The sequence below is a fragment of the Dipodomys spectabilis genome, unplaced genomic scaffold (assembly GCF_019054845.1).
Source record: "Dipodomys spectabilis isolate Male_0828 unplaced genomic scaffold, ASM1905484v1 ptg000361l, whole genome shotgun sequence".
NCBI classification, from domain to species: domain Eukaryota; kingdom Metazoa; phylum Chordata; class Mammalia; order Rodentia; family Heteromyidae; genus Dipodomys; species Dipodomys spectabilis.
Window position 1 is genome coordinate 1,633,275 of NW_024871038.1, and position 21,591 is coordinate 1,654,865.

The window sequence follows — 21,591 nt, forward strand, 5'->3', positions numbered from 1 at the left end:
CCCCATTTGTAAGGAAAAGGAAAGACTTGGAAAACATAATAAATCTAACAAGCCAGACCCAAAGAATCATAGGCTACATATTTTCACTCATTTGGAAAAACTAGAATATATCTAGGATATTCTTAGAAAAGATCACAATAGCTCAATAGCTATATGCATATCACAATACAAAATGATGCTTATAAAAATGAGCTCCAAGAAATGGATACAAGATGATTGTATAGTGAACTGTTTTTAGTTATTTCTATTTACTTTATCCCCTTGGTTTATTCCCTGTAGTCACTGTTTTTAATTTCTGTACCCTTTGTATTACACATAAGTAATTCTGATTTGGGGAACGGAAGAAATCACAGAAATGGTGGACAAAGATTATCCAAAGCAACAGTGATATGCACTAGACACTATGTTAGAAATGAACTTTATAACTTTGTGGGAATGGGATATCAGGGTTGGGGGAAATGTAGTCATTACTTATGGAACTGTAACACACCCCTCTGTATATCACCTTCATAATAAAAAAAATGAAAATACAATAAGAGAACTCACTCAAATACAAAAAATTAGAGAAAAAAATTAGACATCACAACACAAATAAGCAAAATTGAGAATGTTATAAGGAAGGACTTTGAAAACTGTATGGCAGTCACCTGAAGAATCCTGGAGAAAGTGATGCTTTCCTATACTCTAACTGAACTAAGAAGTGACACATAAGAAGTAATTAAAATGAAATGACAATAAACCACTTCCCATACCAGAAAAATATATGACTCAATGGATTTACCATGAGATTAAGGCCTGCAAGGAACTTGCAATACTCAGATCTAATTCATCAATGGAATAGGAAGGGAAATGGAATTATCAAACAAATTCTATAAGCTAGAATTCGACTCTTCCCCAAATCACATAGGGACTCATCAAAGAAAGAGAACTATGAACCGAACTCTTTGATATGCATTGATAAAGAACTTCTCAATAAAATTCTTACCAACCAAATTCAGCAAATAACAAAAAATCTTATACTATAACCAAACAGTATTCATCCTAGGATACAATTGGATTCAATATACTTGCCAATAAACATAACATAAACCATCAGCAGAAGCAGAGACAAAAACCACATGATCATCTATATGGATGTAGAAATAGCTTGTAACAAACTCCAATACCGTTTTATGATTAAAGGTCTGAGAAGCTAAGAACTCATGGAACACACTCCTTAATATAATACAGAGTATGTATATGACAAAGAGATAATAAACTTGTACCTAATGGTGGAAGCATGAAGACATTAAAATCAGGAATGATAAAAGGATGTCCACTCTCTCTACTAATGTTCAATATAGTAGTGGAGTTTCTAGCAAGAGCAATAGGCAAGAGAAAAACATAATGGGGATCCAAATAGGGGAGAAGTAAAACTATCCCTTTTTACATATGAAATGATCCTGTATTTAAAAGACCCTAGATCTTCTTCCCTCAAGTTAGTGAAGTTGATGGTAACCTTCAGCAACGTAGCAGGGTATAAAACCCACAAGAATCAGTAGTTTTTCTGTGTTACCAACAATGGGAAGATCCAGGCTATAATACAAAAAACAACCTCTTATGTATTAGCTCAAAATCAAATCAAATCTAAATGGAACAGAACAACTACAACAAACCTAGGAATTAATTAATATAACTAAAAATGTGAGGGACCTCTACTGTGAAAACTTTAAAACTCTAAAATGAGTAATTTGGGGATACAGGTGGACCCATTGCAACAATGAGAAGTACAAGTGATTATGTCGAAAACGAATTTTACAACTTTGGTGGGGGGTGCGGGGAGGATTGGGTGGGGGAGCGGGGGGAGGATAGGAAGGGATGAGATGGGGAAATAAAGGAGGAGGGTACAATGCTTGATAAGAAATGTACTCATTATCTTGCCCATGTAATTGTAACGCCTCTGTACAGTATTTTCACAATAAAATAAAAATAAAAATAAATAAATAAAATGGAAAATTTAAGGAGATTCAAGGAAATGGAAAGTCTTTCAATGCTCCTGGTTGGAAGAATTAACATTGTGAAAACTGCAAAATTACCCCCAAACAATTGACAATGCAATACCCATCAAAATCCCAACAATATTCTTCAATGCAGTAGAGGAAGCAATCCAAATATAATATGAAATTACAAAATTACAGATGAAACAGAAGGCTTAGAAATGAACTCATGGGCCTATAGTCATTTTACAAACATACACACACACACACACACACACACACAATGGAATTTATTCACCCATCGGAAGGGATGACTTTTCACTAGTCTTAAGGAAAATGAAAGGATTGGGAAAATTATACTAAGAGAAAGGAATGCACACTCAGAGAAACATAGGTTTCATGGATTCATTCAATTGTGGTAACTATCAGATGCCTAGAAATCTATAATTACAAGACAGATTCTACCTCGTCCCAGTTAGAATGGCAATTATCAATAAAACTGACAATAGCAAATGCTGACGTGGATGTAACCAAATGGGAACTCTATTGCACTGTTGGTAGGAAACTGAACTTGTTTAACCACTCTGGAATGCAGTACGGACTTTCCTCAAAAGACTAAACATAGATCTCCCTATTACCCAGTAATTCCACTCAGGCACAAGAATTAATAAAACAACAAAGAAGCTCACACTAAAACTTCCAGCATAACAATGTTCAGGGCCCAGGCCCACAGTTCAAGACTGGAAAAAAAAAGTTACCACTGCTGGTACCTTTTGACATAAGATTCCAAGTCATTCTACTTGCAGCAGCTAGGATAGGACTTAAATATAGTGGGTGATAAAATGGCTTCTTTATTGAATATTAGGAAAAGCTGTAAGCATTCCAAGAAAAGGGAGATTTTTTGTTCATGGTCAAGGGGCTTGAAGTCTGGCCTTGGGCACTGTCCTTGAGCTCTTCAACTCAAGGTGAGGGCTCTACCTCTTGAGCCACAGTGCCACTTCTGTTTTTCTGGTGGTTAGTTGGAGACAGGAGATTCAGGGACATTCCTCTCCAGGCTGGCTCTGAACAGCAGTCCTCAGATCTCAGCTTCCTGAGTAGCTAGGATTACAGCTGTGAGCCACTGGCACCAGGCAAAAAATGGGTGATTTTTATAAAAGAAAATCCACTTCTTCACCTGTGTCCAAACCTCAGCTATCACTATTAGAACACTGCACCTTCAACTCATTTCATTAGACATTTGTAAATTTTCTCTTTTCCTTCATGTGGGAACACTGCAGTCAATATCAACTCAGCTGTGGGACTGGATCAATTGTATGGTAATTGGTAGCACCTAAATCAAGAATATGTACGTCAAAACAAATGAAACCCTCATTTTGAATAATTATTTTTTCTTTTTATTACAAATCTGTGCTTGATTACTTTGTAATGTGATATTGGACCTCCTAACACAGTGATGACATTTTCTTTCTCTTAAGCAGTTGGCCTTCTCCCACATGTGGTCAAATATTTAAGAATTCAAAGATTTCCATTGATAATTCATTAAGCTGAGCTCTAAGAAAATGTGCATTTCTGGAATTGGTCTTCTGTATTGTTCTTACATGCACAGGCATTCTATTATTTATTTATTCTACAAGGAATTCTATATTCCATTCTTTTTGTGATCAATTTTAGTCTCTCTGATCAGTCTTTCTGACCATCTCTCTGGAGTCTCATTTCATTCTTTCTCATAAAAAAATTATATTAGATATCAGCTAAATGGCTTTCAGCTTCTGTTTTTAGCCTGACTTTATGTAGGCTGTTATAGAAGCCCTGACTGGCTGTGCTTACTGGATTTTTCTTTTTGTTTGTTTTTTAGAGACCTAGGATTACTATTCAAGGTAGTAGCTTCTCTGGGCCCCAGTGATCCCCTGGCCTAGAGTCAATGGATTTTTCACAAAAGATACAAAAACAGCTTACTAAATTCCTGTTATAATTGTCTCAAAATGAGGCATTCTGGCATCCTTGCAAAGCCATCGATGATCCTCTGTAACCACTTACAGAAATGGTCTATCAAGATGGCTTTCCAACATTGACTGTGAAAAATGTTCATTTCCAAGTCACCACCATAAATCAGATCACATCACTGGCAGCAGACTTTTGGAAGGAAGGTTCCCCTTCCTTCCTTCTCTTAGGAAATATCAAACCATAATATTCTGCAGTTTTGGTCATCCTGGAGCACATTTTCCCAAGAATATTATGTAGTGTAAAAGAAGATCAACTATCAAAATAAAGTTGAAAATATTTGTCTACTACAGACTGATTTATCTGGCTCATATCTGTTATTTTCATTACTTCAAACACATGGATAATTTATATTGCGATTCGACATGTGGCAAAGGATTAATGGAATAAACATTCAGTTTACTTTCATATATCCAATATAATACACTTAACTCCTTATGGAAAATTAAATAAAACTGTAGAAGCAATGTCAGGAATATAAAATAAGCCTCAATATGTATAATCTGGCACTCAGACACCATCATCTACTGAGAAATGCAGTCTCTCTATAAATATTTATTTGGTAAAAAAATAATAAAAATTTAAATAATGAATATGACTTTTAAGAATCATCTGAAATAATCTTCGTGTATATATTAGCATATAATTGTGTAGATGTCACCTAGACAGGAATTTAGCATGCATGTAGAAATCAAATTTCCACAATTTAATCTAGATGAAAGGAGTCATACCCTCATGTATTGTGTGGTGTAAATTTTACCACAGTGCTGAACCCTTCCACCTAATTCCAAGAGTCATGTGCAATAATTTATTATTTGATGTCAAGATGAGTGCTATGTGTAGAATTCACTTTGAATTATTACATTAATTCACATAAGTGAAACAGTGATGATATATTATTTTTTAAATTCTAATGCTTGTCAATTTTACAATTCATGAAATATATTATTAAAATTAGATTCAATTTCTTCTTTTCTATAGCTACTAAAATTTTAATAATATATTAAATATTTAATATTAAGAAATCAGTAATAAGTAACCTATTATTAAAATGATATACTATTTAACTGTAATTTGAAGTATAGTTCTAACAAATTGTGATGTAAAAAACTTTTAATAGAATTATGGGTAATATTTTTTAAACTTACCAGCTTGTTATTTGTTTCCTAATTGTGCCATTTGTTATTCTTGGTCCCAGTAATCTCTGCACCTTAATTATTTAGTTTTCTATTTTATCTCTCTTGGTTTGCTGATTGTGCATTTTGCTTTCCCTTTTTAGTTACTGACATGAGGCTTAAAATCTGTATGCTAGTTTATTATCTCCTATGTTAAAGTCAAACTACTGCTCTCCACAGCTGTTATACTCTTCACTCCCATCTCCTGTATTGCTGCTCTAATGTAATTTACTTTATTTTTTATTTAAATTTTATTGTCCAGGTAATGTACAGAGCGGTTATAGTTATATAAGTAAGGTAATGAATTCATTTCTTTTATAACTTTTTACCCTTCCCCAATTTTTCTCCCTCGTCCCTCCCAACACCCCCCCCCCAAGATTATTTCCAACATATTGTCTTGTGAGTTTTGCTATTGCATAGGTTCCCCCTTTGTCATTTTTCTCATCTTTTTTTTCTCTTTCCCTTCCCTAGTTCCCTAGTTCCCTAGTTGTGATAACCTGGGTATCAAAATCAAATACAGTGACTACAGGGGATAAACCATAGGTGGGGAAAACACAAAAGGATGAAAAGGAATCACGTAATACATTAAGAACGAAAACAAAGAACATGCCTTGGAGTTCATTTCACTTGGAATCACCTTTTATGGTCATATCCTTGATGTGCACAATAATGCTCCCCTGGTACTCAGTAAACCCAATTCTGGGCATTTAACCATGTGACCACAAACAAAGCCACACTGAAGGTACCAGCACAATTATGTTTATCACAGTATTATTTACTATAGCTAAGATATGGAATTAACCCAGATGCCTCTCAGTAGATGAATGGATCTAGAAAATGTGACATACACACATGCACTTACATGGAAAACTATGTTTCCATCAGAAACAACGATATCACCTCATCTGTAAGGAAATGAAAGATCTTAAGAAATCATATTAATTGAAGTAAGCCAGACTTAAAGGAACATAAGTCCCAAGGTTTCCCTTATTTGTAATAATTAGTTTACATCAAGGAAAATCTCATGTATTTTAATTTGACATTTTGTTCTATGTTGAGCTTAAACATTATTGCTATATTATTTGTTATTATTTCTTTTATTGAAGAGGTCATACATTTATTTAAAAATTAAAATGAAGTTCGTAGCCACTGTATCAGGTGTAATATAATGTATCTTCTTAATAATTTTTATTGTGAAAATACCGTATGGAGGGTTTACAATTACATGGAAAGGTAATGAGTACATTTCTTATCAAGTGTTGTTACCACCTCCTTTGTTTCCCCTTACCATCCATTCCTATCACTCCCCCAACTCCCATGCCAAAGTTGTAAAGTTTGATTTTCGACAGAAATACTTGTACATCTCATTGTTGTAATGGGTCCAACTATATCCCTACTTAAACAATTTGTTTTTTCATTTCACCTCCACAAATTGTACTTACACCAAATACAGTGAAAACAGGGTTATACAGTGGGGTAGGAACATACAAAGCAACAAAGAAATAACTTAGAAATATGTTAGAAACGATAGCAAGAAAGAAAAAATAATGAGTCCTTATTTTGAGGTTCATTTCACCTAACATCAACTTATCTGACAGTTTCTTCTTGTCTCAGACATATACTAGTTATTGAAAATAAGGGAAGCCATAGGATGTATGTTTCTTTGTGCCTGGCTTACTTCACTTAATATAATTTTTTCCATGTCTTTCCATTTCTTGACAAATGGGGCAACAGGCAGATATACTTAAAGAATTATGTTCATCTTATCCATTACTGAAGGAAGAACAACTAAAAGAGCAACCCTTATCAGAAAAAAGAACTCCTATTTACTTATCTTCATGACTCTGTAAAGCCAGTGTTGTCCCCTGTATCCTCACATTGTACATTACAACTCTTTACTTGGTCATCCTATATATCTACTATCTTCTACATTGTGACCTAAATACCCCAACAATTCCAATTTGCTTTAATTTTTTTTAAAAAAAACTCTCTCTAGGGAAGATCTTCTTTCCCAATCCATGGGCTTTCTATTGATCGTGCTAGCTATGTCCTTTGCAATGCAGACACTCTGCAATTTCATGCAATCCCATTTGTCCAGCGTTTCTTTGATTTGTTGTGTTTCTGGGTCTCTATAAAGAAAATTTTGGCCTTTGCCAAGGAGACCTAGGTTTTCTCCTATTCCATCCTGTAATGTTTTCAGAGTGTCTGCTTTGATTCCAAGGACTTTGATCCATTTGGAGTTGATTCTGGTGCAGGGTGATATATAAGGAGCAAGTTTTAGTTTTCTATAAGTAGTTAACCAATTTTGCCAGCACCATTTACTGACCAGTTTGTCTTTCTTCCATTCTATGTTTTTAGCTCCCTTATTGAATATTAAACATACAAACGACAAGGGCCTCATATCTAAATTATACCTGGAACACAAACAATTAAACCCCCTACAACAAATCTTCAAAGAAACAACTGCCCAATAAATAAGGGGGCTAAAGACTTAAAGAGAAACTTCTCTGAAGAGGAAAGAAAGGTGACCAATAGACACATGAAGAAATGTTCAAACTTCCTAGCCATAAAAGAAATGCAAATCAAAACAATATTGAGATACCACCTCACCACAGTCAGAATGGCTATAATCAAGAACTATAATAACAACAGACACTGGAGGGGATGTGGACAGAATAGAACCTTACTGCATTGTTGGTGGGAGTATAATCTTGTTCAACCACTTTGGAAAGCAGTATGCAGGTTCCTGAAAAGACTCCACATAGAGCTCCACTATGACATAGCATTTCCACTTTTGGGCATTTACCTAATGATCACAAACAAGACCACACTAAAGCTACTGGCACGACTATGTTTATTGCAGCATTATTTACCATAGCTAAGATATGGAACCAACACAGATGCCCCTCAGTAGAAGAATGGATCAAGAAAATGTGGCACATATACACAGTGGAATTCTATGCCTCCATCAGAAAGAATGATATTGTTCCATTTGTTAGAAAATGGAAAGCCTTGGAAAAAATTATATTAAGTGAATAATCCATGCCCAAAGAAAAATAGGTCCCATGGTTTCCTTTATTTGCAATATCTAGTATATGTTTGAGTCAAGCAGAAAAGGTCAGATAAGTTGACGTTAGGAAAATGAACCCTAGGATAAGTATTCAAATGTTTTTTCTTCCATGCAACTATTTCTAACACATTTATAAAATTATTTCTTTGTTGCTTTTTATGTCCCTCCCCCATGGTTTAACCCCTGCTTTCACTGTATTGATGTTGGTATAATTTGTGGGGGGAAGGGAAAAACACATCATTTAAATTGGGATACAGGTGGATCCATTTCATCAAGATGTAAAAGTTGTTATATCAAAAACAATCTTTACAACTTTGGTGGGGCAGGGAAGAAGTTTGGGTGGGGGGTTGGGGCGAGGATGGGAAGCAATGTGAAGAGGAAACAAAGGAGGAGGCTAAAATGCTTGATAAGAATGAAGGCTGAAAGTAACTCCATTTTTTAGGCAGTGATCATTTGTTGCTTGTTTATCTTAGCTGGCAGAGCAACACGTGGCGGAAATCCAAACACCTTGTTGTTTGCCTTTATAAGCCCTGCCAATCTTTAGCTCGGGATATCTCCTCTGCTGTGTCAGAGTGTATCACGAGGCCTGAGTTGCAGATTGTCTAAATAAAACCTTGTTTTTGCATTTTGGAACCTTTGACTCTCGTTGGTCTTCTTGGTGGGGGTCCTGCAACATGGACACTACATATTAGTGGGGGCTTGTCTGGGATACCTCAAGAGGCCTCCAAGACTTCCAGACTCCAAAAGTAAAACAGCGCTGTCAAATTTGTCTTGCCCTGGTGTTGTCTGTTAGTCTGTTTTATTTTTGTTTTCCTATGTGAGGAGGCCGCTCCAATTCATATTTACATGACTACTCTATAGGAACTGGGAAACATCCCAGATCCTCTTGTGGGGGGTTGGTCCTTGGAGCCCTGTGGTGAGAATTGTGGGGCAGGGGTCCGTGGAACACTGCTATGAGAATTGTGGGGCGTGAGTTGGTTGGGTGTTGGGCCGGAAATGACAAAGAGGGCCTCCTAACTGAGGCCCAATTGGCTCAACTGTGGGTCTGCTCCTTCTGCTTCCCTGTTATAGAGGTCAGCGGACCAATTCTGGAGATCTGCACTTTGTAAGTTTTTTTTTTTCAACTGTCAGGCCTGTGTGTGTTTTGTTTGTACTAGTTTTTTGTTTTCTGGACTGTATGACTGGTTGAACCGGAAGCCATAGGCAACACTCCATCTAGCCCCCTAGATTTACAAAAAGAAAAAACTAAGAAAGAGGAAAAGAAAATGATCCCCCCAGATTTTCAGGGAGATAACTTGGAAGAAGAAATGTTTTCTCTCCCATACTCCCCTTCCCAGGTTCCTTCTGCAGAGCCTGAGAATGATCAAGAGGAGGAGAGAGCTATAGAACCAGCAGCCAAAACCTGGGCACCTGCCCTTAAAGTTTCTGAGGGGCCAGTCACTTGACGATGCCGTGGGATCAACCCTCCTTCTAATGCAGCAGTTTTTCCCTTACGGGCCGTAGGTCCTGTGGATGCAGATGGTCAACAGCAATTCCAATATTGGCCATTTTCTACCAGTGATGTATACAATTGGCGCACCCAAAATGCCGCCTTTTCTGAGGAACCCCACTGTTTAATTTGTTTGCTTGAAACTATTCCCTTTATTCATCAGCCCACTTGGGATGATTGTAGTCAGTTTTACAGGTCCTTTTTACCACGGCAGAGAGACGCTTTCTGAGAGGCAGCCCAGAAACATATCCCTGGCCCCACAGGTGCGCCCACTATGGATCCTGCCCTGATTGCTGCCTATTTTCCTGAAACTCGACCAACATGGGACTACAATAAGATTGAAGGTAGGGAGTAACTCCATGTCTATCTCCAGGATCTGTTGGCAGGTCTCAAGGCAGCAGCTCCCTGACCAACTAATATAGCCAAAATTTATGATGTTAGACAGGGAGGAAGTGAAAGTCTGGCAGCGTACCTTGAGTGGCTCATGGAAGCTTTTATTCAATATATCCCATATGATCTTGAGATCTAGGACTCGGCTCAGATGATTATGTTTGCCTATATAAATCAAGCTGCAGCAGACATAAAGCGAAAGTTGCAGGCTCTAGACAGACTTAGTGAAAAGTCTATTACAGATCTAGTAGTCGTGGCAGAAAAGGTTTACAATAAGAGAGAGACAGAGGAGCAAAGACAGGAAAGGAAGGACAGAGGAGTGAAACTGAGCTTGAAAAGAGAGACCAGCCCAACGAAAAGAGGCCAGACTTGTTAGACTTGCCACTATCGCATGCGGAGCATACCTGGTTCACAGACAGCAGCAGTTTCATTCAAGATGGAAAAAGGTACACGGGTGCAGCAGTCATCATGGACACTGAGATAGTGTGGGCAGAAGCACTCCCCCAGGGAACATCTGCACAAAGAGCAGAACTAGTGGCACTAACAAAAGCCCTACAGCTGGGAAAAGGGAAGAGACTAAACATTTACACGGACAGTTGGTATGCTTTTGCCACTGTGCATGTCCATGGAGCCATTCACGAATGGAGGAGGTTGCTGACAGCTGAGGGAATGGCTATTAAAAACAAACAAGAAATTTTAAGCCTTATACGGGCCTTATGGGAACCAGCAAATATTGCCATTATGCACTGCCCTGGCCATCAAAAGGGAACTGATTCAATAACCAAAGGATATAATTTGGACGATTAGGCAGCTAAGGAGGCAGCCTTCTAGACCAGAGAGGAAGTACCTACTCTAGTAGACCCAGGACCACAAGCTTTGCCTCCTGAGCCTCAGTATTCCCAAGAAGAATTGGAGTGGATAAAGAAAATTCCCATGGCCTATAAACCCCCGGGCAGAGAAGAAAATAAAGACTGGTGGAAAACTGGTGAGGGGAAACTTATCTTGTCACAAAGATTGGGCAAGGGGATTCTTAAAAGAATCCATCGGGCCTCTCTCATGGGAACCCGAAGAATGCAGGATTTGCTCCAACACTCAGAAGTAAAAACTAGGCAAGGAAATCAACTCATTGAGGACATTGTTAAAAATTGTAAAGCCTGTCAGGTCACCAATGCCCCCAGTCAACTGGTCACAAAAGGAGCTTGCCTCCATGGAGATAGGCCAGGTGTGTATTGGGAAGTAGACTTCACAGAAATTAAAACTTGAAAATTTGAATATAAATATTGCTAGTTTTTGTAGACACCTTTTCAGGATGGGTTCAAGCCTACCCAACAAAGCATGAGACCGTGAACATCATGGCTAAGAAGATACTGGGAGAAATCCTACCCAGGTATGGCTTCCCATCCACCATTGGGTGGACAATGAACCGGCCTTCATCTCAAAAGTAAGTCAGGGAATAGCCGTGGCACTGGGGACAGATTGGAAATTGCACTGTGCTTATAGACCCCAGAGTTCAGGGCAGGTAGAAAGAATGAATCAGACTCTAAAAGAGACCTTAACTAAATTGGCTTTGGAGACTGGCAAAGACTGAGTATCACTCCTTCCTTTTGCCCTGTTTAGAGTGAGACATTCACCCTATCAGCTGGCTTTACTCCTTTTGAAATAATGTATGGACACCTTCCACCCATTATCCCTAGCCTTCAGACTGAATTGCTTGCTGATTTGAGTGATAAAAAATTTCTATGTAAACTTGACTATCTACAGCTTGTCCATAAAAGTGTGTTGCCCTAGCTTTAGCATTATATGATTCTGCTTCTATTCCTACCCCCCACTCATTTAAACCAGGGGACTGGGTGCTTGTTTGAAAGCACAACTTGAGATCTTTGGAACCATGGTAGAAGGGACTGTACATGGTGCTACTGGCTACACCTACTGCCCTTAAGGTGGATGGCATTGCTACTTGGATCCACTGCTCCCACACCAGACTGACTGACTCTTTTCCCTGGACGACTGTGGGGAAACATGAGAAGTCTCCAAGCATCCTACGCAACCATTCCACGTACAACTCAAGAAAAGAAAAATTGACTGATTGTTGTTGGTATTGTTGCAATTATCATTTACAGAACTCCTGGGAGCCTCTCACTACAAGGGGAAATTTGGGCTGCACTGGGAGAAGAGTGGTGTTTTTACGTTGACCGTTCAGGAATAGCAGAAGACAACATGGCTAAGGTGAGAGAGGGACTAATCAAGATCGAGAGCTGTTGGAGTTTAGTTTTGGGCCAGAGCCACAAGATTGTGTCTCAGGATCATATGTCAAGGGGGAATGAAGTGGTAAAGCAGTGACTATTCGTTGCTTGTGTATCTCAGCTAGCAGAGCAACATGTAGTGGTAACCAAACACGTGGTTGTTTGCCTTTATAAGCCCTGCAAATCTTTAGCTGCGGGATCTCCTCCATTGTGTTGGAGTGTAGGACGTGGCCTGAGCTGCAGCCCGTCGAAATAAAACCTTGTTTTTGCATTTCGGAATGTCTGACACTCATTGGTCTTCTTGGTGAGGGTCCTACGACATTGACACTACAAGAAATGAGTTCATTATATTGCCCATGTAATTGTAACTCTCTGTACAGTATTTTCACAAAAAAAAAATTCTTGGGAACAAAAAAAATTCTCTCTAAATGTTTGAGGTTGGTGTGTGTATGTGTGTGTGTGTGTGTGTGTGTGTGTGTGTGTGTGTGTGTGTGTGTGTGTGTGTGTTTGTGTGTGGTTTTCCAAAGATCAGAAGACATTTTTCTTCATTTAGAATACATCTTTCAGGTTATTGTAAATTGTGACTACTGGGAGAAGTCTCAGAATTTTCCATGGATTCCTGATTTTTCCAGAACCTTCATCATAAACGGGTGTTGGACCTTGTCAAATGCTTTTAATCTATCTATTGAGATAACCATGGGGTTCTTATACTTGCTCCTGTTGATGTGATGAATTATATTAATTGATTTGGGTATATTGAAGCAGCTTTGCATCCCTGAAATGAATCCTGTTTGATCGTGGTGTATGATTTTTTGGATGAATTGTTGAAGTCGATTGGCCAAAATTTTGTTGAGAAGTTTTGCATCGATGTTCATCAAAGAAATGGGTCCATAGTTCTCTTTCCTTCATGAGTCCCTGCCTGGTTTTGGAATGTGTGTTATGATGGCTTAATAGAATGATTCAGTAGTGAACTTTCTCTTTCAATTTCATTGAAGATTTGGAGGAGTATTGGTGTGAGCTCTGCTTTGAAGGCCTTGTAGAATTCCGCTGTAAAACCATCTGGTCCTGGGCTTTTCTAAGATGGGAGGTCTCTTATTGTTGTTTATATTGCGATATTTGATATGGGCCTGTTAAGATGGTTTAACTCATTTTGGTTTAGTTTCAGCATGTCAGAATTTTCCTGGAAAAGGTCCATTTCTGCCAAGTTCTCAAACTTATTAGCATAAAGGTTTGAGAAATATTCTCTTATAATATTCTGATTCTTGGTTATTTCTGTGGTGATGTTTCCATTCTCATCTCTGATTTTATTTATTTGGGTGTGTTCCCTTCTTTTTTCTGGTAAGATTTGCGAAGGGTCTGTCAAATTTGTTAATTTTTTCGAAGAACCAACTCTTTCTTTGTTGATTCTTTCTATGTTCTTTTTGGATTCTAATTCAATATTTTCTGATTTAATTTTAATTATTTCTTTCTGTCTACTGGATTGGGATTTATCTTGCTGCTCTTTTTCAAGGAGGTTCCGATGTCTCATTAAATTGTTGGTTTCAGATCTTTCCAATTTGTTGATATAGCAACTCAGACCTCTAAAATTGCCTCTGAGTAGTGCCTTTGCTGTGTCCCAGAGCAGCTGGTAATTTGTGTGTTGCTTTTTGTTGAATATCATGAACATTTGAATTTCCTTTTTAATCTCGTCCATGACCCACTCGTGATTCAGCAATGTGTTGTTCAGGCTCCATGTGTTACTGGACTTTCTTTGGTGGCTTTTGGTGTTGAGTTCTAATTTTATTCCCTTGTAGTCAGAGAGAATGCAAGGTATAATTTCAATGTTTCTCAATTTGGACAAGTTTGCTTTGTGGTCTAAAATGTGGTTTGTTTTGGAAAATGTTCCATGTGCTGCTGAGAAAAATGTGGATTCTGATGCTGCTGGGTGAAATATTCGGTAGATGTCTGTTAAATCTAGTTGGTCTATGCCGTTGTTTAGATCTGCATTTTCTCTGTTGAGTTTTTGCCGAGTTGATCTATCTAGTAGGGAGAGTGGTGTGTTAAATTCACCAACATTTAATGTCTTTGGATCTATATGAGATTTCAGAGAAAGTAGTGTTTCTTGGATAAATTTCGGTTCTCTGTTGTTTGGTGAATAGATATTTAGAATTGTAATATCCTCCTGAAGGAGAGATTCCTTAATTACTATGGAACGACTTTCTTTATCTCTTCTCACAAATTTTAATTTGAAGTCTATTTAATCTGATATGAGGGTTACAACACCTACCTGTTTATGCGTGCCATTTGCTTGGTAGATTTTGTTCAGCCTTTCACATTGAAAATGTGTTTGTTTTTATGGGCAAGATGTGACTCCTGAAGGCAGTAGATAGAAGGATCTTGCTTTTTAATCCAAGTAGATCGTCTATGTCGCTTAGTTGGAGAGTTATGTCCGTTAATGTTGAGAGGTAGGACTGAGAGGTATTTGGGAGTTCCTGCCATTTTATCCACCTTCTTGGGGCCTGTGGTTACTGGGTTCTACCTATGGTTCTTGGATTCTCAGTTTGGGTGTGATTATTTGGCCTTTATTGTGATCTTGTTGGTTTTCTATGTGTAGGATATCTTTAAGGATCTTTTGTAGGGCTGGTTTGGCGAGATATATTGTTTCAATTTTTCTTTGCTATGGAAGGTTTTTATTTCACCTTCGATTATGAAAGAGAGTTTAGGTGGTACAGTATTCTTGGTTGATAGTTGTTTGTCTTTAAGGCATGGCATACATCATTCCAGTCTCTTCTTGCTTTAGTTGTCTCTGCTGAGAAATCTGACATGATTCTAACTGGTTTCCCATTATAGTTGATTGATCTTTCCTTCTTGGCAACATTACAGATATTTTCCATGTTCTGAATTGATACTTTTGGATTAAAATGTGATGGTGGGATGTCCTTTTCTGGTCTGTTATATTTGGCGTTCTAAAAGCTTCTTGTATCTGAATAGGCCTATCTTTTTGCATGTTTAGGAAGTTCTCTGCTGGGATCCTGTTAAACAAATTTCCTAGATCATTAACTTCTGTCTCTAGGTGCTCTTGTACACCCATTATCCTTAGATTAGGCTTTCTGATGGTGCATTCCAAATGTTGAATAGATCTATCATATTTCTTGGATTTGTTTTGGATGTTTGTATGCTCTTTCTCTATAATATCGAGGCTGTATTCAATCCCTGAGATTCGATCTTCTGCATGGTCTAACCTATGATCAAGCCTTTTGAATTTTTTTTTTATTTCTTTTCCTTCTAGTTGGTCGGCTTTGATGGCTTCAAATTCTTTGTTGGAACTTTGTTTTAGATCATCGTGTGAACTTCTTTAATTTCTTAATTTGGTGTTCAGTGTTTTCTCAAATCACTTAGTTGATTGGTTATGGTCTCCTTGGACTCCTATTCCTTTTGTTGTGTTCTATTTAGCTTTCCCTTTGTGGTCTCCCTGACTTCTTTCAGTTCTCTGTTTATGCATTCCATGAATGCCTCTATTGATCTTTGTCTATTCTCATCCTGCTCTCTCAATTCCTGTATTACTCTTTGATTAGCTTCCTCACGTTCACGCTATTCTTGACTTTCTCTTTGTCTCTTCTCGGCCAACTCATGCAATTCCTGTCTCTCTCTTTCACTGATCTCAGCCTGCTCTTGCCATTTCTTTATTTCTCTTTGAGTGTTCTTAATCTGCTCACGAAATTCCTGTATCAATCTTTGAGTATCTTCCTCACTTTCATGATATTCCTGTATTGAACCTTGGTTTGCCTCCTCTCTCTCCCTATCATGCTCACACTGAATCCTTTGCAGGGTTTCAATCTTTAATTTTACCATGATTACCAGTAGTGTTTTTAGAGCTTTTTGGGAGCTCTCCTCTGGATTATTCACTATCTGTTCTGTCCCTTGATTATCATGAGTATGATTTGAGATACACAGACTTGCCATTTTCCTTGTGTTTTTCCAGCTTTTTCTGCCCATTTGGAATGAAAGTAACACCAGTTTTGTGCTGGAACACTATCTTAAGGCAAGCATCAATCAAAGTCTGTAGTTGCACAGTCAAAAGTCTGCAGATACAATCTAGTTCAACAGTTATATCTATTCAACATCAAACAACTATGTATTAATGGGCTATGAACCACAAAGAATTTGGTAAACCAGAAATTATCAGCTTTAGGGAGAGATGTGGGCAAAAATAGGAATAGAGGAATATGATAAGGTAAAGGGAAAGTTAAATTAACTAAGTCAAAATCTTAAAGAGGGAAATAGATTGGATGGAATGATAGTAGAAAGAGAAAAAAGAAGAAAGAAAAAAAGAAAAAGGAAACAAGAAAAATACAAATTAATGGAAACACTTTAAAATTATGCAAATTTAACAACATAATATTCACAGAAGAACAGCAATAGGATCAGAGAAGGGGAGGGATAAAAAGGAGACACGAAAAATTAAAAAATAAAATTTCTTAAACTATTATATAGGTATAAATAAATAGTACTGCTATTAAGGAATTTAAGTCTAAGAGGTTCTGAACTGAACAATAAATTTCTGGATTAAGTGTGTACACAATGGGGGATAAGGTCTAATAATCGATTATGTGTATATCTGAGGATGAGCAGAACAGCAATTAAGTCACACAGAAAAAGAACGAAAGAGAAGAAAAAGTGAAAAGAATGTGAAAGAGAAAAAAGATCAAAAGTTCAGTAGAGCTAAAAAAAAGCACACACACATATAACCCTTAAATCTATATTATAATAGGGGAAAAAAAGGTTAATAGCAAACAATTTTTTAAAAAGTTAAAAATCATAAAATTAAAAAACAATTAAAAAGGTACAAAAAATAAGTTCTTGGATTTTTTGGGGGGGAGGATAGGAAGATCCTGTATCTCTCTTGTGTCCGTAACCAGTCTCAGTTTGGAGTCTGTGCTCTGCTTGTAGTGTTTGGTTTTCCTGTGGCTTGATTGGTTTTTAAAGTCAGTTTGTTTGAGCAGGCAGAAAAATGCTCTGTTTTACCAAGGATTTTGTGATCTTCCTCCCAGGGTAGTTCAATGGAAGGGAGATCTCCTTTGAGTCTCACAGAAAAGGGAGATGTCTGTTTACTCTAATTTGGAGATGCTGTGATTAGGCTAGGTTCTGAGTGGAGTTGAGTCCTTTCAACGAACAGTAACTTTTCCCTAAGCGGCTAGCTTCTGAGACACTCACAGAGTCCAGCATGGAGACATCAGGGTTTTTGTTTACTGAATTTCAATTGATTGTCAAGGCTGCTGTAGAGAGGGGCAGCCTCTGGCTCTGTTTACCCAGTGAAGAAGCCACTCCTGGGGCTGGTGGAGCTGGCTTGGCCTGAGCTGGGTGAGTTTTCCCTGGGTGGAGCTGAGCCTGGAAGGTCAGGTCAGGTTCCTGTGACCTGCTAAATGACTCTTTTGTTTTCTTTCAAGGCCTGAGTTGAAGCTAGAGGCTCAGTCAGGCCATTGTCAGTATCAAAAATGGAGATCTCCAGTAGTGGCGGAGTGGAGAGGTGGCCTTACCTCCTCTGCTCCTTGAGAAGGAATGAGGGTGTCAGGCTTCTACTCATGCCAGAGTGTTGGCTCCTAGGTCGTCTCTGGTCTGCAATCTACAGAATGAAGATGTCTGCTCCTTGTCAGTTCTTGCTGGTGTTGAGTAGAATCTGCTAGCCCGCTGAGTCTGGGGCCTTCATCCTGGACTCTCTATTTTGCAGGTTTGGTGGATACTGCCGCCACCACTGCCGCCACAGCAGCAGCCAAGGCTGTTGGCAAGTGCACAGATCTGTCTCCTTGCCTGGGTTTTCTCTTTCTGGCCAAACTCTCTGTATTGTGATGGCAGCCTTGGTGTGATTCTCTGGCTTAGGACTGCTCACTGGAACACTAAAACTGCTTTCTATGCGAGATATTGTTTAGCCTCCAGTTTCTCCTCTGCCATCTTCCCAGAACTCTTTTCAATTTTAATCATTTCTTGTTAATCTCATCTTTAATCTCTCTCTATAAAATCAATAATTAATTCAAGGGAGTAGAAATGAAAAAAATTAAGCAACTCCTTACATTTTTCAATTTTCAATAACATGATGTTGTGTAAATCATTTTCTGTTTACACTTGAGAGTATATAACTCAATTTAGTTAGACCTTTCATAAGGCTATAAGTATTTTATTTATTTTCATTGATTGTTCTTTCCAAAGCCTGCATGTCTAATTTCCCTTAGTTTCATTCAGTCTCATGTAGTTTAGATTCAAACTGAAGAACAAATGGAAGGAAGCAAACAAAAAATAGAGTTCCTCTCCTCTGATATTGCCTCTACAAGAATGAAGAAAGAGTTCATCCTGCTGCTAAGGACTATGATAGGATATGAAGAGAATTCATTCTTCTAGGTATTCCTTATCTTTGTGGTATAACTTAAATGATGTAAAACACAATATACTGCCTAGTTAATTTACATGTTATCAGTTTGCACATTAGCATATGGGCTTCACCTCAGTCTACAACATTCCTTCATTATTCTGTCCCTGATATTTTTACACTACCAAGACATAAGATAACCAGTTTTATTTACAACATGAGCATTATACAACTGGCTTCCTTAGAAGCAGAGCATGGTCAATAGATCACATTACTTCTGGTTGCTCAGTATCTATAATCTTTTCTGTAATATTATTGCATTTTATTTAGTGTTTAAAAAACTGTTGGCTAAACTCAATGCTCATTCATAGAAATTTATGTTAAGTATTTTGCAAGTTTTATTTCTCTCAATTCTTAAGATAGCATTTGCTATAATGCTAATGTTATTACCATTTTAGTGTTGGGAAAAATTGTAATTAAAGGCACTAAGTTCATTGCCCATAGACACACAGTGAGGAAGGAAATGAGTCACAGTTTCCAAAAGCCTTTTAGCAATAGAAAAAAGGTAGGTAAAATCTCTCCATTCTCTTACACTCTCAATTCAATATTCATATATCCCTATGAATAATAGCATATCAATTATTACCCATGGCGATTGTTTTCTGTTACATTTTTTCCACAACACAGACTGTATTGGTGACATTGGATTATCATGCACAGAGCTAACCTTCTTTTGTCCCACAGCTCCAGTATTCTTTTTTAAAAAGTACTAAAACTTTTAAATACCATTACTTACTATCTTTTAAGAATACCTAACGAAATAAATTCACATATAATCACTCCAAAATGCTTTAAAAGTATGAGATGATAAAACAGGCCCCTGTGAAGTAAATTTTCTTCTACTTTTAAAAATATTCTGAAAGCCTTATGCTTGCTGGCCACACCTATAATCCTATCTACTTCGGATATCTACTCAGGAGCCTGAGATCTGTGGATAACTTTTGGAAGCCACTCAGGGCAAAAGGACTTCATGAGATTATTTTTTAAAAGTTGTAATGAACTAGCAAAGAGCCAGGAATGGAGATGTAGTTCATATAGTAGATCACCAATCTAGAGAGGAAAGGCCTAGCAAGACCTTGAAGCCCTGATTTCAAACTCTGAGAGTGCCAATATACAAGCATGTGCATGTATGCATGTGTGCATGCATGTGCGCTCTCACACACACATTTATTCAAAATACCTTCATATCAGTGTTCTGCATTAATTTCTTTGTTAAAAATATTATATGGGAAAATAGAGGAAATAAACTCTTCTATATCAGAACAGTTTTTTGTTTTCCCCAAGTTACTGTTTATTAAATTGTATCAACTGAAGAAATAAAGTATATCACACGATCAGAACATTTTTATGTTTTTAAGTGTAAAAAAACTGTACAGAGTTGTGACAATTAAAAGAGCAATAATGAGTACATTTTCTAACAATCAGTGTTACCTCTTCCTTTCTTTTTCCTCTACCACCCCTTCCCACCTCAAAGAATACACTCCCCTCCCTCCTTCCCCTGCCTAAATTGTACAGTTCATTTTTCAACATAGTGTCTTGTGCATCTCAACCTGTATCCCTATTTAAGCATTTTGTATTTCCCTTTTCCCTCCCCAAATTAGAGACACATATACACAGGTTTTGGCGCACCAACTTCAAGTACAGTGAAAACAGGGGTTAGAGCGTGGGGGAGGAACATATAAAGAAACAAAAAAATTACATCACACATTATAAGTATCTTGGAAACAAGAAGAGCAAGAAACAAAGAATCACTTGTGTGGTTCATTTCCCATAATATCATTTTATCTGGTCATATGCACATAGCTTATGACCTGTTCTGCTTATCCCAGACATATATTAGTTGTTGAAAATAAGGCAAACCATGGTACCTATGTTTCTTTGGATTTGGCTTACTTCACTTAATAAAATTTTTTTCCACATCTTTCTAATTTCTAACTAATTGGGCAATGGAGGCATAGAATTTCATTGTTTATATATACCACATATTCATAATCCATTTATCTTCTACGGTCCATTGGGGTGAGCTCCATATCTTAGCTATCGTAAATAATGCTGCAGTAAACATAGTTGTGCTGGTAGGTTTAGTATGGTCTTGCTTATGACCATTTGGGTAAATCCCAAAAAGTTTGATTGCTCAGTCATAGGGGAGCTTTATATGGAATCTTTTGAGAAGCCTCCATACTGCTTTCCAAAGTTGTTGAACAAGTTCACACTCCCACCAAGAATGAAGTAGGGTTTCCTTGTGGCCAAATCCTCTCCAGCATCTGTACTTGTAAAAATATGGAAGGATTCAATAATTTGCATGTGAACCTTGCGCAGGGCCATGCTAATCCTCTCTGTATTGTTCCAATTTTAGTGTATGTGCTGCTGAATTGAGCACAGAACATTTTTTATATATAAAGTATAATTGGTTTTCTTAATCTTGACAATTCAAAAAAAAGTAACTTTAGAAGAATTCCCATGAAATTTTAGAACCATGTATTTCTTATATAAGCACACAATTAAGAATAGTCAAGATTGGCATGTCAAAAACAAGATAATTCCAGATATTTGTTGTTCAAGAGATGTTTAGGAGGAGGAATTCAATTATTCTGTACAAGGCACCAGTCATAATGAACACTGCAGCAAGTGTTAAAGTTTGTTAAATGTTTTAATGTTTTAAATGTATTTAATTTTGATAATTTGCTTATATATGCCAAAATTAAGACTGTATGTCAGGACATACAACTTTTCTATAAAGTATTTAAGATTTATGGTAGCAGACATATGCTACTAAGAATGTACATTTCAGAGTTTATAGAAACATTCCTAATGAGAAGTTGCAAAGTATTTGTGTAAAGAAGCATG

General features: G+C 37.4%; 1 non-coding gene across 1 annotated transcript; it reads right to left on the reverse strand.

Moving 5' to 3' along the window:
- Window positions 1–21,018: 21,018 nt before the first annotated feature.
- Window positions 21,019–21,124, reverse strand: LOC122095795. Its single transcript, XR_006145204.1, has one exon. It is a non-coding gene; the product is annotated as a U6 spliceosomal RNA (small nuclear RNA).
- Window positions 21,125–21,591: the final 467 nt, after the last annotated feature.